The 21,051-nt window shown below is 41.0% G+C and overlaps 1 protein-coding gene across 1 annotated transcript in view; it reads right to left on the bottom strand.

Moving 5' to 3' along the window:
- DIRAS1 (DIRAS family GTPase 1) overlaps nt 1-12,388 on the bottom strand; it is a 44,186-nt gene extending 31,798 nt beyond the window's left edge. Inside the window, exon 1 of the mRNA XM_056575075.1 lies at nt 11,705-12,388. The gene's annotated coding sequence lies outside the window, so the exon portion shown is untranslated. The remainder of the gene's footprint in view (nt 1-11,704) is intronic.
- Between the last annotated feature and the right edge of the window lie 8,663 nt (nt 12,389-21,051).

The following is a 21,051-nucleotide window of genomic DNA, read 5'->3' on the forward strand; positions in this document are numbered from 1 at the left end:
AATTGCAATGGGCACTGTCAGATACAAAAACTTTTGATATGTTGTAAAGCATGCAGAACCAATAGGTTTTGCAATTGCTTTCATTAGAAATTTTTCAGTATTTCATACTGAAAAAGCAAATCAAACAACTGCCCCCCTGTCTGCTTGGACACATACTAGTCCTGCTGTGTCCATGCGTCACATCACCTATGTCATGGACACACTTCCTTGATTGACAGCTGTGAGTGCAGGGCTCATAGCTGGAGGAAAAATCCTCCCACTGTCAGCTTGTGTCCCGGTACCGTCAGTGAGGACAAGCTGGGAGTTGTAGTTTTGCTAATGCTAGGGGAGATGTGAGCAGACAGTATACTGAGGAAGGGGCGGATACCTGCAAAGTGAGGCCACGCCCCCTCCCTTTGAGAGGAATTCAGACTAGTGAGCTAAATTAAAAGTAATGAAAAAATAAATAAAGGTGCTAGACACATACAAATTTTATGTGCATGGTCAGGATTAGTTACTGAGTGAATACTCAGTACTGACGGGTACGCTTTAAGCATTAGGGCCAAGAAAAGAAATTATTAAATAAACACTATGCTCTGATTGATTGCTGTGGACAACCAAAACAGATTCACACGTACATAATCCAGTGTGGATTTCTTGTTGCAGGAAATCCACTGCAGATTTTGTGACCCACTGACTGGAATAGGTCCGTAGAAATTCTGCAAATCCTTCACAAATGCAGATTAGGTACATCAGAATGTACCATTAGGGTACATTCACATGTGTGTATTTACAGCAAATCTGCATCAGAAAATACGCACGTGAGAATGTATCCTTAGAGCACGTTCACACGTGCGTATTATTGCTGAAAATTTGCTGCTGCAGATTTTGCTACCCAATGACTTCCATGGGCAGCAAAATCTGCTAAAGTAAATCTGCAGCAGATCTTCAGCAAAAATATTTTTTTGCGGACAGCCAAGAAGAGCACATCCCCTTTCAAATACGCAGCGGAAAACCCTCAAATAAATCCGCACGTGTGAAAGTACCCTTAGACAGTTTTTATTAATTCACCAAATTTGACTTGTATGAAATTGTGTTGTGGGTAAATTGACAAGTGATATGTGAAGAGATGATAAAGCATAGGGACTGAGGAAGTGAACTTTCCCAATCACCACTGTAGGGTTTTAGGCTATGTTCACACGGCAGAACTTCTGTGCGAAATTCTGCAGAAAAATTCTGCTGCACTGTGCTCATGGCAGAATTCCCGCGCCAGATGTTTATGGCGTGGAACTAGTGAATCCGGCATCAGCAAAAACACTGAACATGTTCAATGTTTTTGCGGATTCCGCAAGGTAAAGCATTGCTCTCTATGAGACGGGGCATTTCTGAGCGGTCCTAGCAGCCGCCGGTTAGTCAAATTTGCAGAATGTCCGCACCTGTTTTTCATGCAGACATTCCGCACATATTTCGCCTGTGTCAACCGGCCTTAATTTGAACTAGACGGACTTTTTTTTCAACCTTACAAGCTATGTAACCAGTTGTCAATAGTGAATCCTGTGTTATTTGTCTCCAGGTTTACAACAGATATGTTACTTTTCATCATACCCTACCCTTTGAAGACAAGAGGACTTCTGACCCTGATCCTGTCAAAATCTGAAAGTAACAGGAAGAGTTGCTATATGGACAGGGCTCTTGGAAAGTGTTTCAGGAATGTTATTTGTATAACAAAAACAAAAACCAAAATAAATATTTTATAATGCAGTATGTATGCTTTATAAATAAAAAGTAGATATACCTACCTGCCCCCATCTCCCGTGGCTGCTGTTCTGACATCTTCCAGACCCCACTGCTGTCTACTTCTTCCTGCGTCCGATGATCAATGATTTTGTTTGTGCCAGGAATGCCCATTCAGCCTGGCTGGCCTGACTGAGCAGGTCCAAACTAAATATCAACAGCTTTGGGGCAAGTAAATATTCTTTTTTTATTGCTAAAACATAGCCACTGCATTATAAAATAATTGTTTTGCTCAATAAACCCCTTCAACATGAAAATTTGATGACTCTATAATGAATATTATGATTATAAAGTCCCTCTAAAGGGGCATTCCCATCTGGGACACATATTTCATATCCACAGGAAAATGTCCTCTAGATGTGGCAATGTCATCCATCTGCCCCGGCGCCAGACTTTTTCTTTTTAATATAAAACAAATACAGCACTCCTCCTGAGGCTTATTTCTCTGGTCACACTGAAGGGAGCCTCGTTCTAGGCCAGTCGCCTGGCCTCAAGTACAGTGATCGGGGACAGGTACAATGAGTACCTGAGAGAATGACATGTCCATGCCCAGAATCATCTGATCCGAGCAAGAGGAGAACCTGGAGCCTCATTTGCTGCTGTAAGAGGGCCTACTCTACAAGGTGAGGAGGATGCAGGGTTCGGGGATGGGGTGGCAGAGCAGTATGGAGGAGAAGGACATAGGGGTCTGGGGGACAGAGCATTAGGATGGGGGGTAAAGCAGTATGGATGAGGAGTAGAACAGAGGGGTCTGGGGGAAGAGGAGTATGGAGGAGGACAGAGGGGTCTGGGAAGGCAGAGGAGTATGGAGTAGAAAGACAAGGGTTCTGGGAGGGATAAGGGGTCTGGAGGAGGAGGACAAAGGAGTCTGAAGAAGACATAGGGGTCTGAAGGAACTTAGGGGCCTGGAGGATAAGAAAAATGGGTCTGGGGGAACTAAGTGGTCTGGCGGACAGTACAGAGGTGAGATTCTGCAAAACTGAGAATAAACTAGTTTATGGCAGTATTATTTTCAGGAGGCATGATGTCTGGCAGGGTTATATTTAAAGGGTGTCTGGCAGGGTTATATTTAAAGGGTGTCTGGGAGGGTTATATTTAAAGGGTGTTTGGCAGGGTTATATTTAAAGGGTGTTTGGCAGGGTTATATTTAAAGGGTGCTTGGCAGGGTTATATTTAGGGGGCACAGTGTTCAACAGGGTTATAATGATTACTGTCTTCCTATCAGAGGCAAATTTGTTAACAACACCTAGGAAACAAACAGGCTTTAAACTATTAAACATCCTCTATTTTTACCTATTACATAGATAAAGTATTTTATAGCATTTGTATACCTGCAGTACTATAGGCTAAACTAGGAACAACTTCTCATGCAAATTCAGACCCCCAAAGGACAGTTCACTGGGATTGACTGCTGGAACCCTTAGCAATCAGCTTATTTTGCCACTGGAAGCTGTCAGGGCTTACATATTTCCCACACAGGGTATAGTGTATTCTTATTGAATAGCCCAATTTAAGGAACTAGTAGACAAAATATGTAAAAAGTCTACTTATTAATGTCACTAATGCTACACGTTAAGTCTGCAACCTCAGCTCTTCAAGCTTCTGTACAGCAAGTTAAAATTAGTCTATATATATATATTGAGGACTAACCAATAAAGTGAAAAGTGCATCTTTTATGACTGTTTAAGGTTAGGTTTTCACACTGTTTTTTTCTGGTGTTTTTTTTTGGAAAACTGCCACATCAGTTTTTAAGCCAAAGTCAGAAGTGGATCCATAAGGGAGGTGAAGTGTAAGTCCTTCCTTTATATTTCCCATTTCTTTTGAATACACTTCTGGCTTTGGCTCAAATACTGCAGTGGCAGATCTCCAAAAAACACCAGAAAAAAAATAAGTGGAAACCTAGTCTTAGCAACAAAAAGAGACAAGGGAACACCCAAACATGTAGTGCACATCCACACAAAAATTTTAAGGTATATGTACCTTTAAAAATCACAAAATTATTGAAAATGAACAAACAAGCACACTCTCAAGATGGCACATGTCAAAGTAAAGGGAAAATGTAAACACTTCTGATCACAATGTACAGGGAATAAAGCACAACATACATCTGTGGTCAAAAACACAGTAATATGGAAATTAATATCTATGACACACACTGTAATACAATGTAATGAGCCAAACTTTATGTCCAGATGATGGGAAAAGAGTTCTAAGATTTATGCTAGCCTATAAAGACAGTACAAATGACATGTAAGTTGAAGAAAGGTAAACTAATGCAAGGCTAAGGGTATGTTCACACTGAGGAATTGGGGCGGAAATCAAGCAGAAATTTTCTGCCTCAAAAAATTGTTACTTTTCCACAAGAACTCAAAGAGATTTCGCGCGGAATTTAGCGCGGAATTGGTGCAGAAATCGCGCGGAATTGGTGCGGAATTAAGCGCGGAAATGCAGGTTTCATGCAAAAAAAAAATTCCATGCGGAAATTCCGTGCCAATTCTGCGCTGATTCCGCGTGGAAATGCTTCTGACTCAAAAAAATATATATAACATTGATATCTATGGGAGTAAGACGCTGATTCCGCCTGAAAGAAAGAACATGTTTTTTCTTCAACATACTTCCTCGTCAGAATTCTGCTTGAGGAAATTCCTCAGTGTGAACTGGGGGGCAGAAATTCTGTACAACTCTATGGGGGGTTTCACTGCTGAATGATTTGGAGAGGAAAAAGCGAGCAGATTACTCGTGGAAATTCCTCTCCAATTCCTCAGTGTGAACATACCCTAACACTGAGCTAAGCATGAACATACAAATGACCAGATCAAAGTGAACAATGCACTTATCCTGTGGACATGTACCACAAATGGAACCCCACTTGTTCTGTTGCCTCTGATTGGCAACTTTCTCATGGGTCATCTTGTCACTCTTTTTTATCTTGTTACTCTTATCCCATTACCTGGGAAAAGAGGGGGAGATTTATCATTGTTATTTTTGGAAAGTAAGTTTTGAAGTATTTTTTTTTTGCTTTGGTTTTGCTTATGTGTGACATATTTATCATACTATCCCAGGGGGTTGAAACATTTGTCTCACATTAGCAAAAAACAAGAAATCACTTTAGAACACCACTTTGTATGATTTTTCCTATTCTTTTTTGCACATATTCTTTAAAGGGGTCTTCCAGGCCAAAACTTTTTTTCATATACAGTCACCCCCGACCTACGATGGCCCGACATATGATAAAATCGACATACGATAGCCTCTCAGAGGCCATCGTATGTCGATGTCAGCATCGACATACGATGCTTTTATATGTCGGGGCCATCGCATTAACTGCTATCCGACAGCGCAAAATGCTTAAGCTGCTGTCGGATAGCAGTTTAAGCATCCCTGGCAGGTTCGCCCACCTAAACCCGCTGCTCGGGGTCCACTTTGCGATCCTTCGGTGTCTTGCGCATCTTCTCCAGGGTCCGGGCCTCGCTTTCCGGCATCGTTATTACGTAACTACGCACGCCGCACCGGCGCAGCAGCGTAATAACGTCCCCAGAAAGCGAGGCCCGGACCCTGTAGAAGATGCGGAAGAAGCCAGAGGATCGCGAAGAAGACACCGGAGCAGCCGGACAGCATCAGGAGCCACTGGGACAGCATCGGGACCGGTGAGGACCTGGTCCGGAGCGGCGGGGACAGGTGAGTATAGCTTCCTATACTTTACATTGCACGGATCCCTTAACATACGATGGATTCGACAAACGATGGGTCGTTTGGAACGAATTACCATCGTATGTTGAGGGACCACTGTATATCAACTGGCTCCGGAAAGTTAAACAGATTTGTAAATTACTTCTATTACAAAATCTTAATCCTTCCAATAGTTATTAGCTTCTGAAGTTGAGTTGCTGTTTTCTGTCTAACTGCTTTCTGATGACTCACGTCCCAGGAGTTGTGCAGCTCCTATGGGGATATTTTCCCATCATGCACAGCTCCCGGGATGTGACATCATCATTGAGCAGTTAGACAGAAAACTTCAGAAGCTAATAACTATTGGAAGGATTAAGATTTTTTAATAGAAGTAATTTACAAATCTGTTTAACTTTCCGGAGCCAGTTGATATATAAAAAAAAGTTTTTGCCTGGAATACCCCTTTAAGTCTCAGTTGCAACTTTTTGTGAGACTTTTTAAGTGCTCTCCAAAGGCAGTTTTGTAAGTCTAATCTGACCTGGCTTTAACTTGTGACATTTTGGGTGGGTTTGCAACTTTTATATGCCTATGTGCGACATTTTGTGGGTGCCCTCTGTTGGGGACAGAGGGCGTATGGATACGCCCTCGCATCCCGACACTTAAGGACAGAGGGCGTACCTGTACGCCCTCTGTATTTCCGATCACCACAGCTCACCGGACGGTGATCGAAACGGGATGCCTGCTGAAATCATTCAGCAGGCATCCCGTGCCAATGCCCAGGGGGGTCCTGAGACAGCTAGAGGGCTACAGTTTGGAGATCACTGTGCAGTTGTCTCTAAACTGTGGCCCTCCAGATCTTGCAAAACTACAACTCCCAGCATGCCCACACACCAGTTTGCTGTCTGGGCATGCTGGGATTTGTAGTTTTGCAACATCTGGAGGGTCACAGTTTGGAGATCACTGTGCAGTGGTTTCTAAACTGTGGCCCTTCAGATCTTGCAAAACTACAACTCCCAGCATGCACGGACAGCAAAGGGCTCTCTCTCGCAGTTGTAGTTGCGTACCTGTTGCATAACTACATCTCCCAGCATAGCCTTCGGCGATCAGTACATGCTGGGAGTTGTAGTTTTGCAACATCTGGAGGCACACTGGTTAAAAAATACTGAGTTAGGTAAAATAACCTAACTGAAGGTTTTCCAATCAGTGTGCCTCCAGATGTTGCAAAAGTACAACTCCCAGCATGTACGGTCTGTCAGTACATGCTGGGAGTTGTAGTTTTGCAACAGTTGGAGGTTTGCCCACCCCCCATGTGAATGTAAAGGGTACATTCACATGGGTGGGTTTACAGTGAATTTCCTGCTTGAAGTTTGAGCTGCGGCAAACTTTCCGCCGCAGCGCAAACTCCTAGCGGGAAACTCACAGTAAACCCCCGAATGTGAGAATGTATCCTAAAAACACTACACTACACTAACACATAATAAAGGGTAAAACACTACATATACACCCCTTACACTGTCCCCCCCCCCCCCCCCAATAAAAATGAAAAAAAGTGTTTCCAAAATGGAGCCTCCAGCTGTTGCAAAACAAAAACTCCCAGCATTTCCGGACAGCCACTGACTGTCCAGGCATGCTGGGAGTTTAGCAACAGCTGAAGGTCCCCTGTTTGGAATCACTGGCATAGAATACCCCTATGTCCACCCCTATGCAATCCCTAATTTAGTCCTCAAATGTGCATGGCGCTCTCTCACTTTGGAGCCCTGTCGTATTTCAAGGAAACAGTTTAGGGCCACATATGGGGTATTTCCGTACTCGGTAGCAATTGCACTAAAAATTTTGGGGGGCTTTTTCTCCTTTTACCCCTTATGAAAAGGAAAAGTTGGGGTCTACACCAGCCTGTTAGTGTAAAAAAAAAAAAGGTTTACACTAACATGCTGGTGTTGCCCCATATTTTTTATTTTCACAAGAGGTAAAAGGAAAAAAGACCCCCAAAATTTGTAACGCAATTTCTCCTGAGTACGGAAATACCCCATATGTGGAAGTAAAATGCTCTGCGGGCGCACAACAAGGCTCAGGAGTGAGAGCGCACTATGTACAGTTGAGGCCTAAATTGGTGATTTGCACAGGGGTGGCTGATTTTACAGCGGTTCTGACATAAACGCAAAAAAAAAAAATACTCATGTGTGACCCCAGTTTGGAAACTACACGGAACGTTAACACCCTACAGATGTTTAACGAATTTTCTTTAAAGTTGGAGGGGAAAATGAAGAACAAAAATTTTTTGCACTAAAATGCTGGTGTTACCCTAAATTTTTCATTTTCACGAGGGAAAATAGGAAAAAAGCCCCAACATTTGTAACCCAATTTCTTCTGAGTAAGAATATACCCCATACGTGGATGTAAAGATCTCTGGGGGTGCACTGCAATGCTCAGAAGAGAAGGAGGGCTATTGGGATTTTGGAGAGAAAACTTGTCCGGAATTGAAGGCCACGTGTGTTTACAAAGCCCCCATAGTGTCAGAACAATGGACCATGTGACCCCATTTTGGAAACTACACCCCTCACATAATGTAATAAGGGGTACAGTGAGCAAAAAAAAAGTTGTCAAACACCTGTGGGGTGTTAAGGCTCACTGTACCCCTTGTTACATGCTTTGAGGGGTGTAGTTTCCAAAATAGTATGCCTTGTGGTTTTTTCTGGCAACATAGGGGCTTCCTAAACGTGACATGCCCCTCAAACACCATTTCAGAAAAACTCACTCTCCAAAATCCCATTGTTGCTCCTTCCCTTCTGAGCCCTCTACTGCGCCCGCCGAACACTTGACATACACATATGAGGTATTTCCTTACTCAAGAGAAATTAGGGTTACATTTTTTTTTGGGGGGGGGGATGCTTTTTCTCCTATTACCCCTTGTAAAAATTCAAAAACTGGGTTTATAAGAACATGCGAGTGTAAAAAATAAAGATTTTGAATTTTCTCCTTCACTTTGCTGCTATTCCTGTGAAACACCTAAAGGGTTAACAAACTTTCTGAATGTAATTTTGAATACTTGGAGGGGTGCAGTTTTTATAATGGGGTCATTTGTAGGGTATTTCTAATATGAAGGCCCTTCAAATCCACTTCAAAACTGAACTGGTCACTGAAAAATTCCAATTTTGAAAATGTTGTGAAAAATTAGAAAATTGCTGCTGAACTTTGAAGCCCTCTGATGTCTTCCAAAACTAAAAACATGTCAACTTTATGATGGAAACATAAAGAAGACATATTGTATATGTGAATCAATACATAATTTATTTGGAATGTCTATTTTCCTTACAAGCAGAGAGCTTCAAAGTTAGAAAAATGCTACATTTTCAATTTTTTCATCAAATTTTGGAATTTTTCACCAAGAAATGATGCAAGTATCGACAAAATTTACCACTAACATAAAGTAGAATATGTCATGAAAAAACTGCATAAAGTGATAGAGGTCAGATTTGAAAAAAATGCTCTCGTCATAATGGGCTCCGTCCCCAAGGGGTTAAACGTATATGTCTGTTCATTTTCTATTATTATACGATTAATAAAGTTACATATACCATTTACTTGTACATTTTTGTCTGTGTGTGTACTACATGTCTGGATGTCTCTCTTTTTGTTGCTGTATTTTGAACACATTCATAGCACTGTGTTTAGTATCTTACATTTAGGCAGAGCTCCCACTCTTTATATACAGGAATTTTATCTGTTTTAGTCTTATCTTTACAAAAAAAAAATATATATATATATATATACAGTGTATATATATATATATATATATATATATATATATATATATATATAAATAAAACCATGGTCTCTAATAGGAAGAAGGATTATCCAGTGGTAATGTATCACAATCTCACTGTATACAGTAAACCTTGAAGACACAGTATGACCATTATAACAGGGATTACAAAAATGTAGCTGAATAAACCAGGAGGAAAAGCAGAGCCTTAATGGAGTTGCATTTGTGTTTCGTCATGTGAGTCATCCAGGTCTTCCTATGTGACGCATTCCTGTTGTGTGGGGGGATACCTCAATAATGGGACTTGCATTGCAGCAAAAGTCAGATCCGCCTGACCTGTAGGAGTAGAAAATCACGACTGATCCAGAAATCTATAGCTAGATGACAAAAAGCTGAGTGCCTTCCCACATAATAATGAGCAAAGGAAAGAACCGCAAATGCCTCTGGAATAATGGCAAAGACATTACACTGAATATATATGCATTCTGTGGGCTTGGATTGCACTAACAGATTTTGCTGCAATATTTCATTGTATATATATATATATATATATATATATATATATATATATATATAAGCCGAGGCAGCATTTTATGCTAATGGTGATAGTGGTGTGATATGCTGAATCAGAGAACCTGTACCATATTGCTGACCTACTCTATACACACCAAGCATAGGCTTATGTTGGGAATACTTCTGCTCCTAGTCTCACGTTGCATTGCAGACAGCATGAGGGTGTACAATGTCATCCAGCCCCAGTGTGAGTGGAGTGCCCTTCTCATGAAGGTCTGTGCACATGGTCAGTGCCCTAAACTTCTGCTAGTTCAAGGTTAGCACTTGGTCATTCCTTGTGGTAACACATTATAGGACATAAATGCACATACGTGGATCACTAGTCTATAGTAAGATACAAGGATCGCCAATATTAGTGTAAGATGCATGGGTGTGTGTAATATATTGTGTGATATTTGTGTAAATATCATGTACATTTGTTATATAGATAGGTACATGGATAGCTATAAGACAGATGGGTATAGATAGATAGGGTTGGCAGGTTGGTAGATAGATAGATGTATAGATAGATAGATAGAGATATTATATAGATAGATAGATAGATAGATAGATATGAGATAGATAGCTAGATAGATAGATGTATAGATAGATAGGGTAGGCAGGTTGATAGATAGATATGAGATAGATAGCTATGAGATAGATAGATAGATAGATACATAGATAGATAGATAGATAGATATGAGATAGATATGAGATAGATAGATAGATATGAGATAGATATGAGAGAGATATAGATATGAGATAGATATGAGAGATAGATAGCTAGATATATATATATATATATATATATATATATATATTAGATAGATATATAGATATGAGGTAGATATGAGAGATATAGATAGATAGATATTAGATAGATAGATAGAAGATAGATATGAGATAGATAGATATGAGAGATATAGATAGATAGATATTAGATAGAAGATAGATATGAGATAGATAGATATTAAATAGATAGATATGAGATAGATATGAGAGATATAGATATGAGATAGATAGATATTAGATAGATAGATAGATATGAGATAGATAAATATTAGATAGATAGATAGATATGAGATGGATATAGATATGAGATAGATAGATATTAGACAGATAGATAGAAGATAGATATAAATGAGATAGATAGATATGAGATGGATATAGATATGAGATAGATAGATATTAGATAGATATATATGAGATAGATAGATAGATATTAGATAGAAAGATATAAGATAGATATATATGATATAGATAGATAGATAGATAGATAGATACATAGATAGACATATAGAGTAGGCAGGTCTATAGATAGAATTTGTAGATAGATATGAGATAGATAGATATGAGATAGATAGGAGTTAGATAGATAGATAGATATGAGATAGATATAGATAGATAGGTAGGAGATAGATTAGATAGATAGATAGATAGATAGATAGAGTAGGAAGGTCTGGATAGATTCTGTAGATAGATATTAGACAGATGGATAGATAGATAGATATGAGATAGATGGATAGATAGATAGATGGATAGATATGAGATAGATAGATAGATAGATAGATAGATAGATAGACAGAGCAGGCAGGTCTAGATAGATTCTGTAGATAGATATTAGATAGATGGATAGATAGATGGATAGATAGACAGAGCAGGCAGGTCTAGATAGATTCTGTAGATAGATATCAGATAGATGGATAGATAGATTATTCTGTAGATAGATATTAGATAGATGGATAGCAGTCTCTTCTGTTCTGCAGGCTCAGCTCCAATCCATGAAGCACGGTGCTTTGTACCCAGTTCTGCTAGAGATGCCACCCTCCCTCCGCTTCCCTCATTAGAATGCTGACTCCTTTGCTGCAGGATTTTTCCTGAGATGCCATCACTGTGCCATCCTATAATGGTGGTAATATTGCTGGGCGCAGTGGTGCAGCCTCTTACCTCGTCAGTGGTGCCCGCTGGCTTCCTCCTTACAGCATTGTTCGCAGTGGCGCGGTCCTCTGCAGTGCCGGAGCTCCCGTTTCCCCCTCCTCAGTCCAGGCAGCTGTGCGTCTTGTCTGTGGTCTTCCCCTCAGGAGGCGCTCCCGCACGTACATGCAGCCTTCTTGTGTGCTCAGTGCTCAGGATGCTGCTGTATGTAGCGCTCCTTCCTTCATTCCTCCGCCTGTGATTAATCATTCAGGGACACGGTGTCATTTGTCACTGATGAGCAGCACTCCCGGTGACTCCTGAGGATGCTGCATGGAGGTAGCGGAGCGAGGGCGGTGTGTGAGGGTGTGCATGTGCCCTGGTGCCGGCCCTACTCCTCACATCCCACACTAGTCTAGAAGGACACGCATACTAAAACATGACATGGCTTGGAATGGTTCCTTCTTTATTATTGCTGGAGGGAGCGGTTTGTATCAGTACGGAGAGGTGGACAGCGGGTTACTCTCTCTTGGAGGCAATGGTCACTCACTAGAGGTTGGCGCCAATATGGGCTAGTAGGGTTCTTGACGTTTAGTAAAGCTGACGTGCACGGAGCGCCGAGGGCTCTCAGGCCTTCTCCCGCTCCTTCATTAGCTCCTATTGAACGCGCCAAAGCTGTCGGCTGATTCCTCTATTCCCAGATGGCTATGAATCCTTTCAGAGCTGCCATTACCCAGATGCACACAAAGGAATTAGGCCTGTCCTGTTTATTTCTTCACTCAAATCGTTACTTGGGTTCCCCCCCTCCCGAAAAAAGAAGCTGAAAAAGCAATTCTATCTATACAGATATAAGCCACATATTCTGTCAAAGTAGTCCAGGCCTCCTCCCTAGAAGAGCTTTAGCGGCCTACACAAAGAGATGGCTGCTCTGGGCACCATTTTGTAGCCACTTGAGAGGTTGACTCTCCAGTTCATACACAGCAGTAAGGAGGAACTTGTCTCCTGGTCAGTGCAAAAGAACCGCTAGGTATAGGCCACATTTGAATGGCCTCTGGTAACAAATGATTTAGTCCTAGACTTCAGGACCATGGACAGGGAATTCACACAAGGTACAATGCATGGACACAAATCCATATGAAATTGCACAAAATGTAAATTAGGTCCCCATACAGCAGCTGCCCGCTAAGGGACTTTAAAGTAAGCTCAGGAGCTGAGATTGCTTCCAGGCCTGTGAGTAAAGGCTGCAGTCAGCAGCCGGGTCTCACTGATAATGCTGGACATCAGCAATTTACCCCCTTAGATGCCATGATCAGCGCTGATCACAGCATCTAAAACAGCAAAGTAAAAGCAAAAAGGACATAAATTGGATAGTGTTGTCATCATTTTGACCTACAAAATAGAATGTCATTTGTACTGTAACGTGCACTGCATATAAACTGATGATAAGGATGCTCCGAGGGGGGGCTTTCAAATGGGATTGACTGGGCTGCTATATATTTTGCTAAGTGTCGACATAAAAAATATACACCACACAGAGGATGTTGGTATACACTCTTTCTTAGCAGGAAACTCGGCTGTTCCCCAAAGAGTTATGGTTTATAACAGGAAGTACAGTTGGTTTTTACATTGTACAAAGAAGGAGGGTTAGTTATGGCATCACAATTAGCATGTTACATTTTGATTGGTTGTTCGATTATTGTGTCCGTATATATTAGCATATCTAGTGTCCATTAATTTCTTGGCAGAAGTTCTCTGTTTTTCAGATATTTAGTCTTTCTACTCCCGCATGGAGTCATCTCAAGGCCTCAATCCGGAGTCACAAGCAGATAGCATTCTGCTGTATATGGGTTAAAGGAATAGGGAACAAATATTTTTCCAGCAGCAATGGCATGTTAGTAGAAGTACAGGGTGGGCCATTTATATGGATACACTTTAATAAAATGGGAATGGTTGGTGATAATAACTTCCTGTTTTTGCACATTCGTATATGTGAAGGAGGAAACTTTTCAAGATGGGTGGTGACCATGACGGCCATTTTGAATCCAACTTCTCTTTTTTCAATAGGAAGAGGGTCATGTGACACATCAAACTTATTGGGAATTTCACAAGAAAAACAATGATGTGCTTGGTTTTAACGTATCTTTTTTTCTTTCATGAGTTATTTAGAAGTTTCTGACCACTTATAAAATGTGTTCAATGTGCTGCCCATTGTGTTGGATTGTCAATGCAACCCTCTTCTCCCACTCTTCACACACTGATAGCAACACCACAGGAGAAATGCTAGCACAGGCTTCCAGTATCCGTAGTTTCAGGTGCTGCACATCTCGTATCTTCACAGCATAGACAATCGCCTTCAGATGACTCCAAAGATAAAAGTCTAAGGGGTTCAGATCGGGAGACCTTGGGGGCCATTCAACTGGCCCACGACAACCAATCCACTTTCCAGGAAACTATTCATCTAGGAATGCTCGGACCTGACAACCATAATGTGGTGGTGCACCATTTTGCTGGAAAAACTCAGGGAACGGGCCAGCTTCAGTGCATAAAGAGGGAAACACATCATCATGTAGCAATTTCGCATATCCAGTGGGCTTGAGGTTTCCATTGATGAAGAATGGCCCCACTATCTTTGTACCCCATATACCACACCATACCATCAATTTTTGTGTTCCAACAGTCTTGGAGGGATCTATCCAATGTGGGTTAGTGTCAGACCAATAGCGGTGGTTTTGTTTGTTAACTTCACCATTCACATAAAAGTTTGCCTCATCACTGAACAAAATCTTCTGCGTAAACTGAGGATCCTGTTCCAATTTTTGTTTTGCCCAATCTGCAGCACCTGAAACTACAGATACTGGAAGTCTGTGCTAGCATTTCTCCTGCGGTGTTGCTATCAGTGTGTGAAGAGTGGGAGGAGAGGGTTGCATTGACAATCCAACACAATGGGCAGCACACTGAACACATTTTATAAGTGGTCAGAAACTTGTAAATAACTCATGAAAGAATAAAGTTACGTTAAAACCAAGCACATCATTGTTTTTCTTGTGAAATTCCCAATATGTTTGATGTGTCACATAACCTTCTTCCTATTGAAAAAAACTAAAGTTGGATTCAAAATGGCCGAGTTCCAATTGGCCGCCATGGTCACCACCCTTCTTGAAAAGTTTCCCCCCCTCACATATACTAATGTGCCACAAACAGGAAGTTAATATCACCAACCATTCCCATTTTATTAAGGTATATCCAAATAAATGGCCCACCCTGTGTATTGATCAGTCATCAGAAACTTAAGGGTCATCCCTATCAATTCCCCCCCTAAAAGATATTTGTTACCGTGCACGACATCTCTCCCTATTGTGCGTTCTGCCTAATAGTCCCAGGTTCAGGCGGAAAAAAATAAAAACCGGGTATGGGATGCTTCACTGATTTGAGATGAGCGGCCCCTGGGGAACTGCCCCCCTTTGTACTCAGACTTGTCCTTTACCTGGGTCTTCTATGTTCACCCTACTCTGTTGGGTTTGCACTTGCACCATTGGCATACAGGATGGTTGTTCTCCTGGGGGAATTCTCTCGGTCATTCTTGGGTCTGATGTATCAATTAGGTTCAGATAAGATGAAATAGTAGGAAATGAAAGAGATCGGATCCAGCTCAATGCAGGTAAAATCAGGTTTAATCCATAGGACAAGGAAGGAACAAGTTACGCGTTTCAAGCGCTGCAAGCGCTCTTAGTCATACTAAGGTATGACTAAGAGCGCTTGCAGCGCTTGAAACGCGTAACTTGTTCCTTCCTTGTCCTATGGATTAAACCTGATTTTACCTGCATTGAGCTGGATCCGATCTCTTTCATTTCCTCATTGGCTGGTGCCGTCCAGCGCCTGGATCCGTCCTCCACTGTCTGGGGCGGGGTGAGCTGGCTTTCACCTTGTTTGCCTTCCCAAAGATGAAATAGTAGGTTCAATATTCACATACATTGTCCGTTTGAAATGTGGCCTCTGCAGTGAAGATTATTGTTTTCTTTACACAGGGGACTATGCAACATCCAATTGTCATTCTCTGTAGTAGAGATTTGTCGGTATTGTCTTTTCTTCTATTGGCACTCTGTGGTCTATAGTCCCAGTCAGTCCCTGTGTTCCATCCCACTGCTCTCCAATAGTAACCATTGTTCCCCCAGTAGTGTGGTGGAGTCGGATTGGGTTGCTGGGTTTGTACGCCACTTATGCGAAAAAAGGATGTGTATCAGGAGCATGGTGTAGGAACCCTCTTGCAGTGTGAGGCATATCCATGTTGATTCTCCTTCCAGTTTCACCGAAGTCAGAGTTGTCAGTAATAACAAGTACCTTCAAATCTAGGTTCCAGCGGCCCCCTCATGTGTCTTTTCACGAGGACAAACTCTGCAGATTGTGATTTCCTGGTTCAGTGTTTGGATCTGGAATGGAAGAATAAAACTGAAACATGTGTTACTTTCAGCTCATTACACAGTGTGAAAACAAACTTTACAAACTATAATTTCCGGCACTGAGGGTAGTAACATCCTAGCTTAGGGACCCCCCCCCCCCCCCCCAAGAGTGTCTCATATGGGGTTAGGCAGAACTTCTGGTCATAGAAGGGACAGTTCTTTCCTTGCCTTTAGGATTTTGTTCTTTAGGGTGCCATTCAGTCTTTCAACTTTCCCACTGCTCCGGGATGATATAAGGTATGGAGTCCGAGGTCTGCTCTCACTATTTTTCAAAGTTTCTCTTGTAATACCCGCAATGACAGCCGGTCCTTGGTCACTTTCAATTACTTCAGGGACTCCAAATCTGCATACCTGTTCTGTTAGTAGTTTCTTTACAGTAGTCTTTGCTGTAATATTAGTGACTGGGTAGGCTTCTGGCCATCCTGAGAACATATCCACTGCTACTAGCAAGTACTCAACTTTCCAATTTTGGGCAATTGCTCAATCTGGATTCTCTGAAATGGGTAGCAAGGTTTGGCCAAGTGTTTCTTCAGAGTAACTTCTGTTCTTCTAGGGTTACAGGTGTTGCACATGTCATATCCCTTGACATATTGTTTAACTGGTGTTGTTATTCCTGGTGCAAGGTAGATTTTGTTGATATAAGTGAGCATTTGTTTTTTTCCTCTGTGGGTGATTCCATGAGCCCATTGAGTCACCCCCGGGTAAAGGGCTTGGGGAAGACAAATCTTGTTTGCTTTTCTTCATAGGCCGTCTGATTCACTGAGTCCAGCTCCCTTTTTTCTCCCATATTCTCTTTTCCTTGTCCAAGGCTTTAGTCTGGAACTGTTTCAGTGTCTTGAGTCCGGGGTTTTCCTTTTCCTCTTCTGGTTCTTCTGATCCTTTCTTCTGTCTTCTTGTCACCACGTATACCCCTGATTCCTCTCGAGCAAGGGGCAGTATTGCAGTTTCTTTAGCTGCTTGGTCTGCCAAGAAATTTCCTTCGGCTTCTTCAGAGTCCAATCTTCCGTGCGCTTTGACTTTGATGATTTCCACTTGTTCAGGCAATTTTAGAACTTCAATCTGGGTCCTGACAGCTTCAAAGTTCTTTATAGGGGTTCCACTTGCAGTCATGTACCCCCTCAAGGCCCATTTTAATCTGAAGTCCAGCACCACTCCATGCTCATAGAGTCTGTGTAGATGTTGGCGGTTTGTCCTTCCAAAATGTGGCAGGCTTCAGCTAAGGCAATGAGTTCCGCCGAAACACGGGGAGGGAGTTGTTTTGCTTGCAGAACTTCTAATGGGCTAACCACTGAGTTTCCTGGGTGGAAGTTGCCACTTTCATCAGCATATCTGGACCCGTCTGTGTGGAGAGTAAAGGTTGCATTGTCCAATGGTGTTTCTTGGACCATTGGTAGATGTGATGTCTCCATTTCCATAACCTCTAAACAATTGTGCTTAGGGTCACCGAGGTCCCATCATTTTGTTCAATTTGTTTTTCTTCCTCATCCCCCCTCGAGAGAGGAAGCAGGGTAGCTGGATTCAGGATTGCGCATCTTTGAAGAGTGACTTTGTCCGGGATCTTGTCCAAAAGGTCTTTAGCTGCTAACACAGCTCGAAGGCAGGTTGGTGCAGTTTGTGCAACAGGATCTAGTCTGCATGAGTAGTATCCAAAAGGTCTCAATTTGTCTCCATGTTTTTTGTGCAAGGACTCCAGAGGCATGGCCCTTTGTTTTCAGTGAGAAACAAATAAAACGGCAGTCCATAGTTTGGGGTGTCAAGTACAGGAGCGGACTTGATAAGGTCTTTAAGGCGGGTCAAACACTGTATGGCTTCCCATCAAAGTGGTTGCATCTGAGATATAGTTGGAATGGCATCATACAGAGGTTGCATCAGTGCTGAGGCATCCGGAATCAATTGTCGGCAGTATGTGATCATACCATGAAAGGCTTGTGGTTGCTTGAAGCAAGGAAAGATAGTAGATCCAGTGAAGTGGGGGCACACTCATCTTGCGATGTGGAACAGAGTAAAAAGTCATCCACGTATTGAAGTTTATTATGATGGGCTCCTACCCATGGATCCAGACAGGTGGATAAGGCTTGAGAAAAGTGATTGGGAACAAAGGGAGTATCTAGAATTGGCACCATTAATGGCACAAAGATCATGTACCATGCGGAACTTCTTAGGTTGTCCTTTTGGGGTCTTCTTCTTGACTGGAACAAGGAGTGTTTGCTGGTGAAACACATTTGATTAACGCTCCATTCTTGAGAAGAGTTGTAATTTGTTCAGATAGAGAAGCCTCTTTTTTTTTACTTTTTATTTTCAAAATAATTTTTTACAACATTAATATATACATAATACAATATACAAATCAATTACGCACAAAAGGTTACAGTATGGCGTAAGTTAAATATACATTTTTGGCGACAGCTACTACATACCTAAAAGGAGAGGAAACATTTTTTTTTTTAATAAAAAAAAGCATGAAGAAGAAAAGAATAAATGGGGAAGGGGGGAAGATTCAGGAAGGGTGAAGGAGCTCATATCCAGAGCTGAGTTGGTTTACTGAGATCTAAATTCTAGATCTCAAAACTGGAATCAAAACTTGATAGTTGGTTATTGGTTAAAGCAATAGATTGTTCCATTAAGACATTTCTATGGATTGTATTAATAATAATCTGAAGGTTTGGTAAGTTCTTACTTCTCCATTTGTTTGCTACTTTGGCTTTCGCGACTGTAAGAAGATGCACCACTATCGCAACATCAGCGTTATTACTGGTTTCTAGACCCAAGTGAAGTAAGGCTACTTCCGGACCCCATGGGAAGGTATTGCCTACTATAGCACATATTGTTGTATAGATTTTATACCAAAAAAGTTGAATTGATTTACATTCCCACCATATATGAATCATTGTACCTATCTCTTCATTGCAACGCCAACATTTGTTTGAGTAGTTGGGGAAGATGATTGCAAGTTTATATGGTGTTAAATACCATCGGTATAGGATCTTTCTGCTTACTTCAAGATGTGAGATGTTATGTGAAAATCTAGAGTTCAGAGAAAAAGAGTGGTCCCATTGAGCATCAGAGAAGGTTTTATTTGACTCTATTTCCCATTTGCGACAGCAATCTGGGAGAGCAGTATCAATAAGGAGAGACTGGTATGCTCTAGAAATCCCTTTATTAAGTATTCTATTGTTAGAAAAGTACATGGTATATAAGGTTTTGTTATACCCCTTTGGGAGTTGGATTGTTGTAACACAATGGCCTTCATTTACTAAAGGAGAGCCGACGTTCTTTCTCGGTTATTGCGCCCAAAATTTGGTCGCATCCCGCGTGCGACCAAATCTGCGCCCAAAATTTAGGCGCACAACCTACATTTTCAAAAACACTAGGAGAGTTTAATTTAACCTACAAAATGGGCATTAACCCGACAAAATGGAAAAATCACTCGGAGTAATTGTGAAATCACTCTGAAAAAAGTGTGATTTCGCAACTCTGAAAAACCGACAGCCCAGGGGTTGAGTGAAAATGGAAAAATTGAGTGTTTTTGAGGAAGGGACAGCTGACCATTGTGGTTTATGATTAAATTACTTGTTTTATACTTTAAAAGCATTTTTAACCCCTCAATGCTTTTATGATTAAATTATGTAATAGATTTTTTAAATTTATATATATATATATATATATATATATATTTTTTTTTTTTTACAATCATGAATGTAAAGTTACATCCTTGTGCAGAGTAACTTTACTTTATTCATTTGGTTTAATTTTTATTTTTCCAGTGCGACACTTTTTATTCCTGTGCGACAGAATTTAATATGGTGCGACACAAAAAAAACAACACATGCGACAGATTAGTAAATCACAAGGAAAAAAAAGACGAGTACACTGAAATAAAAAACCTAACCGACACTCCAGTCTTTGCAAATGATGGCCAATGTCTTAGTTGAAGGTACTTATAGAATTCATTTTTGGATATTGAAAATTTCTGGGAAATTTTTGTAAATGGCAACAACTTTTTGTCTTCCATGATATCTGAAATACATAAAATACCCTGTTGATGCCAATTAGAAAAGTCTATATTAGGGATTAGGATTTGGGGAATATCCAACGGCATATCCTCCAACCGTAGAGGCAGTATGTTATTACTAATACTGGGTAGTAACCAAATTTGAAGTGCCGCTTTTACAGTGGGGCTATATTGTGGTATGTTTAGTTTAGATACTCGTGATAGCCAGAGTGCCGTACATAGCGATTTTGTCTTAATAATGAATGTTTCTATAACTATCCATAATTTGGTGTGGTCATTTAGCCACCATGATTTTAACTGGTCTATTATACATGCTTGATGGTATCAAAATAAATCCGGACAATTTAGGCCTCCTCTTGTATTTGGAAGTGAAAATGTCTTGCTAGAAATTCTAGGTTTCTGTTTTTCCCAAATACATTTTGATAATAGATGCTGTAATGCTTGTATTGTATGTTTCGGGATTAAAATTGGCAAGTTACGCAGATAATATAGAATTTTGGGTAACAAAATCATTTTTGTGGTAGATATCCGACCAATCCATGAACTAGGAACCTTGGAGAGTTTAACAATATCTTGTGAAATTGTGTTGTTTAAAGAGGCCAAATTGACCACCCCCAATTTAGATATGGGTGATGTTAAGGTAATTCCTAGATATGGGAGTTGGCCATAGGTCCATTTATAAGGAAACTTTTCTTGAAGTTGTCTTTGATGTTCCTCACAGATTCCTATGTTTAATATGAAGGATTTGGTAGTATTGATTTTGTAGTAACTCAGGGTGCTAAACTTCCGTAAAATATTTGATACTCCTAATAGAGACGTAACTGGTGATGTTAAAGACAAAATTATATTGTCAGCGAACAACCCAATTTTGTGTTCTTTTTGTCCGATTTCTACCCCTGAGACTTGGCTGG

The sequence above is a fragment of the Hyla sarda genome, chromosome 1 (genome assembly GCF_029499605.1).
Source record: "Hyla sarda isolate aHylSar1 chromosome 1, aHylSar1.hap1, whole genome shotgun sequence".
Taxonomy (NCBI): domain Eukaryota; kingdom Metazoa; phylum Chordata; class Amphibia; order Anura; family Hylidae; genus Hyla; species Hyla sarda.